Source organism: Equus caballus, chromosome 5 (assembly GCF_041296265.1).
Source record: "Equus caballus isolate H_3958 breed thoroughbred chromosome 5, TB-T2T, whole genome shotgun sequence".
NCBI lineage: Eukaryota > Metazoa > Chordata > Mammalia > Perissodactyla > Equidae > Equus > Equus caballus.
This window is the reverse complement of record NC_091688.1, coordinates 70371050-70378871: the sequence shown is the minus strand read 5'-3', so window position 1 is coordinate 70378871 and position 7822 is coordinate 70371050. Positions and strand designations below refer to the sequence as shown.

The window sequence follows — 7822 nt, the reverse complement described above, 5'->3', positions numbered from 1 at the left end:
CTCTTTATTTGCTAAGTTTGTATGTGTGTGAAGCATATATATTTGAATGTCTGAATTTCTTTGGAAGATCCTTGATTTATTTCACACAGAAATTCTGTGCTCCATTCTCAAATCTATGACGTATGCCCTATGTTCCAGTACTTTGCTTTGTACAATTTCCTGTAAACAGCTGTAGGCAACTTCAATATACGCTGGCTGGTTGGTTCAGTGTTCTTGCAGTACTTAACAATGGACATTTCTGAGCATAACTAATCTCTTTTTTTTTTTTTATTTTGGTCCTATTCGCATCAGCACCAATCCAGTGCTTTGAAATGAATTCAAATACTGTGCTCTTTGAAGGGATGAGGATTAAAGCTTAAGCTGGGTCCAGGGATGAGGTGAGAGGAAAAAACCCTCACAAATCCGATGCTTTTTTTCCTCCTAAGAAGGGAAAAGCAATGAGCTGTACTATATAAAAGAAAGGAAACGGTAATTATGAACTTTTTCCCTACCACTGTCCACTGTCTTTGGTTTAGAGCAAAGCAGAAGCCAATCAGCTATTTAGCTCTCTAGCATATTTCCGTGTGAGATTTGATTTATATGAGCATCAAGAAGTAGAGATCTTAATTCAGGTATGACCGTGTCTTTTTTTCTCTTTCATTTATTGTAAGTAGTTTCATGTTTTTGTTTTATATTTGTTTGAGTCCATGATCTTTTTTCATCCTATGTCCTATGGATCTGACCAACTCCATTTCATTCCATGTTTCAGTTCCTCTTTTTCTCCAAATAGCTCTACAGGATCCTAGAAATTCTTTTCTCCAGTTAAAACGTTATCACCAGAAGCATTATTTCTAATGTCAATATGAGCTTCTTTCTTGTAGCACGCTCTGTGCAGGGTGAATTCTTAAGTGTAGCTGTAGAGAATGAATGATTGGTATTCAGCCATGTTTGCCTATGTCTTTCCACAACCAAAAACAATTAGGTGAAAAGGGAAAAATTCAATTAGTTATTCTTTTGTCTACCTGATCCCAAACAACTTCTATGAATATTTGGGAAATACTCTTAAGTTGAACTCACTGTGTGTATATGTTTTATGTACATTGATGGTTAAGTTTTCATTATGTAGCTATGTAGTAAAAAGTTTTCAGTGACAAACAATTTCATTTTCTAAAAAAAATAGCTATTTCAGAAACAAATGAGGTCAATGGGCATCTTGTTTTAGGGGGGCTACTGGAGACATTGGAGTAAGAGGAAGTCCCGTGTCAGAGGGCTCTGTGCACATTTCCCTGAAATACCTCAGCTAAGTGTAAATGTAATCTGTTATTTTAACCAATCATAGCAGTTGCATTTTGCCCTTTCTTACATTAAATTATAAAATCAATAACTTACAAATACGGCAAATCTTTATTTTTCAAAGATTCCTCTTCCTCCTCCTCCTTTCCAAAGGTTGCGTTTCATCCTTTCCAAAGACCTCAAAAGCTACTAGATTATCATTAAAAAATAAACACATTTTCAAAGGCCATTAGCCCGAGGGGAGGTCCTGAGTCGTCCAAAGGTTCTCCAGCGGGCAAACAAGAAAGACAGCACTCCTGCCCCGATCCGTACACACTGGAGCATCCAGGTAAGTCAGGGAAACACATTAAGGGCACCCGGTGAAGAATGAAACGGTAAATATAATGCAATGTACTTCTGTGCCTCAAATTGAAGCTTCATATTCTGCTTGAATATTTTTAGAGAAAAAAATAATGTTATTTATTTTTCAGAATGGGGTGTGATTGCTATACCAAAATCTACAAAATGTGAAATAGTAAAGGAAAACTATCAGATGAGAACAATTATTTTTATTCCAAAGATATAGGTAATAAATGTGAATAGATGTATTCATGAAATAAACATGGAAGGCTATATAAGAAACTAGAAACTCTGGTTGCCTTTGAGAAAAAGAATTGAGAGCCTGGGGGTCAAAGATACTTTGTAGAGTTTATGCTATTATAGTATTTGAATTTCTTTCCTTGAACATGTATAGTTTAAAAAAAAAAAAAAAAAGAACGAGAAATGCTGTATAAGTGCAAATATTTTTGTTGCAGGTCTTTATTTCCATAAAACTGTAAGTGGCTGGTTTGTGGATTCTATGCTACAGCTAGGATATCCCTTGATTTTGTTTCTCTCACAGCACTAGCTCATGTTTATAAACTCTTTAGAACTCCCAAATGATTTCACATACATTATTTAATGAGTAAGACTGCAAAACTATGACTTTGGCTGTCCTAGTTTTGTTGTCTTTATATATGATATCATATTGAATTGCAGTGGGCTTTTTTCCATCACACCACACACAAAAAAATATGAAGCCAGGACATGTAAGTTTCTTCGGTAGTTCCTAATGAATGTCCATTTGATACTTTAATACTTTTCTTCCTTAAGTATTAGACCAAGCAGTAACAGAATAATAAGGCTCAAGTTTTCAGAACAGAGACAATTATGATACTCAGCTGTTTACCCTGATAGCCATATGGAGTTTCATCACAATTCTGTTTGATGTCACCTTTGTCTTATCCCTTTCTGCCCAAGCCAGAGTGTTCAATAGCTGAGTCTCAGAGTAAGTTAAAACACCAGTCAAAGTTAAACAGAGAGTGTGGGAAGGGAGTGGGCCTACAGGCATTATGAGATTTGTCCCTCCTAGTTTACCGCAAACTCTCCTCTGCTGAGCGATAGGTACCACTGCTTTTCATGGAAATGGAATAGAGGACATGATAAGAAAAAAGACTGCTGTCTTTCTTTGTATTTGGTTTAGTGGGTTTACAGACATACGTCAGTTCTCCTTTCTCATTAATGCTCGTAGGGCTGAATTTCTTTCCAATGGAAGTTGTTATTTGAATCTAGAAGTGTTGCTAAAATGGATTCATCAAGCCATTTTTTAGTGGAAAGGGCTTCATGGATGATGACCTGCTGGAAGTTGGCCGACAGCTGAAAGGAAGAACGACCCTGTTCAGTCCTGCTCATTATGCCTGCCAGAGATCAAGAACACCTTGACCAATCAGGAGAGGGGATCTTCATACAAGGAAAGGGGACTTTTGCACAAGGAGAGGGGACCTTTATTCACCTTCCTGTACTCTTTCTTCCAAGCTAGTTTTTAACTTCAGGAAAGTATCACTCTTCTGTGGCTGCTTAATATTTAATTGGCTATGTAATGTGGCTATGTAATATTTAAATGTAGCCAAGTGTTTAGGGATGAAGGTCTCTGACTCTGCCCCTCACCACACTTGGGACCTTAGGAAAGTTATTTAACTTCTTTAACCATCATTTGTAAACTATGTTTGTTGGAAAGAATAATTCTGTTTTTAATGTATAAAGTACATAGTATGGGACCTATAATATAAGAGGTGCTCAATAAAAAGTTATTGTTATCGTTACTAAGATTTTTTTATACTTAACCACATAGAAATGTCATGTTGTCTGATTTGTTCACTGCTGTATCCCCTGGGCCAGTGCCTGATGTTTAGTAGATACTACTAAATAAATGATAAATTGCTACTCAATAAATATTTGTCTGAATGAAGGCATGAGGGAATGAATGAATGCATTCAAGAAAATGGGTTTCTCACTGTATATGGTATGAAAGCATACTGCGCAGGGAGTCCAGAATCTTGGATTCTGGCTCTGACTGGGCCTTCTGCAAACTGGTCTCCTATGTGGACTAAATTTTTCCACCTCTGAGCCTTATTTTCCTAATCTTTAAAACCTATCTTGCAGAGCTGTAACAGTCTTCAAATATAAGGTTATTTGGGGGAGAGCAATCCCATGTTTATACATAGGAGGAATTTAATTGCTCCTTACCCCCCATGTACTCACAATCAAGGGTTTATGTCAACTTTACCTCAGGAAAATTAGGTTCTATACGGAATAGATTTTTTAAAAAATTGTCATTGAAATAAATTCCCAATTAGGAGAATATTTTATCTAGAGATGGGAAGCAATGAAGAGACTAATAGAATTAGGGTCCACCTTCTTTTAGGGTGTATGCGAAGGAAATGGGGAAGGACATCAGCTGCCGCCTTTCTGTCCTTGCCCTCAGGTTAGTGTTTGAGTTAAGGAACAAGAAATGAAACAGGGGCTGGCCCCATGGCCGAGTACTTAAGCTCATGTGCTCCGCTTCAGCAGCCCGGGGCTTTGCCAGTTCGGATCCTGGGTGCCAACCTACACACCTCTCATCAGGCCATGCTGAGGCAGTGTCCCACATAGTGGAGCCAGAGGGACCTACAACTAGAGTATACAACCATGTCCTGGGGGCTTTGGAGAGAAGAAGGAAAAAAAAAGAAAGAAGATTGGCAACAGATGTTAGCTCAGGTGCCGATCTTTAAAAAAAAAAAAGAAATGAAACAGACTTTGCATTTTTCATGTTTAGCCAAGCTCTTCTGGTTTGCATAGTCATAATACAATTCAGGGGCTGCCCCGTGGCCAAGTTGTTAAGTTCACACACTCCACTTTAGCAGCCAGGATTTGCCAGTTCAAATCCTGGGCATGTACCTAGTACTGCTCATCAAGCCATGCTGTGGTGGCATCTCACCTAGAAGAACTAGAATTACCTACAACTAGGATCTACAACTATGTACTGGGGCTTTAGGAAGGAAAAAGAAAAAAAGGAAGATTGGCAACAAATGTTAGCTTAGGGCCAATCTTCCTCACTAAAAAAAAGAAAACAATTAATAATAATAATAATATAATTCAAATAACCATTTTTGAAGTTTTAATATTCAGTGTCCTAACTTTGTCTCGGCTAGGAAAAATGAATAGCTGATGTTTTGTACTTTGTATTTGTAAATACATTACAATGTGGAGACCAGTGAATTCCCTAAAGCCTTTGAATATTTTAAACGTGTATCTACTAAACTGTTTTATAGCTTTCTAGGATTTTTTAAAAATATTTTTGACATCCAATAAGATGATAAGACAATATAGTAAAACCATATTGGTTTAAATTCCCTTGATTGTATTTTCTAATGACTACTCTCAAGATTTCTCTTATGTGTTGATCACTTGTTCAATAGATTCTCAATGGGTACTTTTGACTGATTAATGTATAACTTGACCAGGTGCATTTTTTTGGTAAAGCCCACCTTGAAATATAGTGCAAATAGTTTGTGCAAGTAAGATTGGGAAAAAAGAATGTTAAAAATACTAAACAAACCAAACTTTAGAAGTAACTCTTCGCACACAAATATTTCGCACATTGAAATATCCTGGACCCACATTACTATCCCTTCCATACACTTCCGTTCCACGGGGCATCTTCAGCATAAGCTCTTGACTGGCCTGGCCCATTTGTTCCATCCATCTCTCTTGAGTTTTGGTGTTTGTCCTTCATGCCCCTCCTGCCCTTTACCATCAAGTTTGCAATCCTCATAAAGCGTCTTTGTATTTGTACTCCTGCCCAAGTTTATGTGTAAGTTGCTGTCTCATTCCTTGTCTATACAGCATAGAGAGAGAGAAGTGTTTTTTTCCAACGTTTTTTCCAATAGTTTTTTCCAACTATTTTTCCAAGAAATAGTTGAGTGTTTAATGAAGACACTGCTGTTTAATGTGTTGTCTGCAATAATTTTTATTCTATTAGTAGGTGAATTGAATAGACCAGACAATAACATTTTCATTGTTAACTTTGTAACACAACGAGTAGTATCTGACAGTTTGTAACACAGCAATAAAGTAAGAAAACTCAAAAGCAGTCTCTCAAAGTTCATCATCAGGCAATAATCTCTTCCTCCACCCCTCTCACAGCTCCCCGGAACAATAACAGAATACATTTTTAAAATGTCATTGGTACCTATGAGCCAACTTCTATTTTCTCTCTACCAAGCCTCTGCTCCCTGCCAGTCTGGGTTGGGTCCCATACCTATACATTCACAGAGTACTCTGTTCTTACTTTCATCCTAGAATATGTGACACTATTTTTCAAGCCCACCGTCCATTATCTGCAATTCCAAAATCCAAAAACCTCTGAAAACCAAAAGTTTATTTTACGATTGGTGCCAAAACTTATTTGGCAGCAAAGCCTGATCTGAACTGACATGAGGCTATTTATAATGTCATCTTTTACTACAGAAATGTTGCTGTATTTGTTTATAAGATGCCGCTCCAGGTTCTATCATGGGTGTTACAAATTAAATGTAACACGTATTGTTTTACCTTTCTAGAAACCTACAAATAGTGTTGGTTCTGAAACATTTGTAGCCCAAGTGCTTTGGATGAAGACATGCAGAGCTGTGCTGTCACCTGCTTGCTAGTCTGCACGCCCCACCAGAGGGTGAAGTCTCTAGAGTCAGTAATTCTGTAAACCCTTGTAGCCTCTAGTGGGTCAAAACAAACGCAGAACCAAGGAATAAACAAAGGAATATTCACTGTCAATTTAGCATATTTAAATTTATCAGCTTCTCTCTGTTCTTGTTGTTAAAGTGTTACTACTTTGAGAAAGACGATCCGGGGCTAACAGTCCGTTTTTTTTCTTCGCTGAGGAAGATTCTCCCTGAGCTAACATCTGTGCCAATCTTCCTCTCTTTTGTATGTGGGTCACTGCCACAGCATGGCCACCAATGAGTAGTGTATGTCTATGCCCGGGATTCGAACCTGCAAACCTGAGCCGCCAAAGCAGAGTGCACTGAACTTAACCACTAGGCCATGGGGCCAGTCCCTAACAGTTTTTTTTTTTAACTGAAAACATAAATATTTGGCGAAATTGAAAAATCCATGACAGAACCAAGAATAATATCATGTTTCCTGGTTTTTAGATTTGTGTTTTCTTACCCAGATAAGACCAATATTGTTAATGCCAGATACTCAAAGCCAAAGGAACAACTTTTTAAAAATCTTACTTAAAAAAAGTAATTTGAAATCTTACTAGTTAAAACCTTGAAAAACTTATCATAATGTAGGCAAGGATAGAATGAAATGGACATTCTCAAACAATGCCAGTAAGAGTAAGGATTGTTAGAATCTGTCTAGAAAGCACTTCACAAAACAGATCAAGAAAGTTAAAAGTTTACATCTGTAATAGAATGATGGAGAATATTTAGCACACAGTACCTATGAAACATTTGTGTTCTAGAGGCATATCACTTTGATTATTCAGAAGATTCTATCAAATGAGTTACTTTCTCTGAAAGCAGCCAGTATTCAGTTTTGTAAGGCCTGCTATGATAATATTTTTACATGAAAAGTTTTTAAGGCTTTCTTTTGTTCAAACATTCTTTTTAATCATTAGAGTTCCTATTCTACCATGCTTGAACATCTCTCTTATGTAATATCCTTTGTTAGTTTGGGCTAATAATTCTATTACTATATTACAACGCTAGTAATTTTTGAAAACCCTGCCCAAACAATATGGGCAATGCATAGTAAACTTCATATTTGTATTAAACAAAGTTCACACAGAAAAAAAGAAAGTACTTTATGTAGACTAAGTATGAAGGATTTTAATATGGGAATTAGAGGCTTCCACAGTCATTAGAAGGCTTGGGAGATTAAAGATCAGGGAAGCTGTTGCCAATAATCTCAGTTTGCATTGCCAAGGTGATTGGCTCTGAGAACTTTCTTGGAAGCCTCTGTTTCTCTCAAGAAACTCTAGGAAGCTCCTACCAGCTGTATAAGCTCGCAGCACCAAACAAATAATTTCAAGCAGCCACCACTAGCCATCTCAATTGTCTAGAGGACCAAAGAAGGTAACCTGCTGGAACTCATCCAGAAGCACTGTGAAGCTCATGTCTCCTGTTGGCTCACACATCTATCTGTCACTGCCCTGGGAGAACAGCTTCTGCTCCTCCGCTTTCCGACGTCACAGAAGTGCCTGTTG

General features: G+C 37.4%; 1 long non-coding RNA gene across 2 annotated transcripts; it reads left to right on the top strand.

Annotated features, from left to right (window-relative positions):
* The first annotated feature begins 215 nt into the window (after positions 1-215).
* Positions 216-3392, top strand: LOC111773571 (uncharacterized). Of its 2 annotated transcripts, XR_011439328.1 has the most exons (3): positions 216-611; positions 1426-1600; positions 2822-3392. It is a non-coding gene; the product is annotated as an uncharacterized lncRNA (long non-coding RNA). The 2 variants fall into 2 exon arrangements; XR_002808188.2 differs by lacking the exon at positions 216-611 and having other exon boundaries at positions 1244-1600.
* The last annotated feature ends 4430 nt before the right edge of the window (positions 3393-7822 follow it).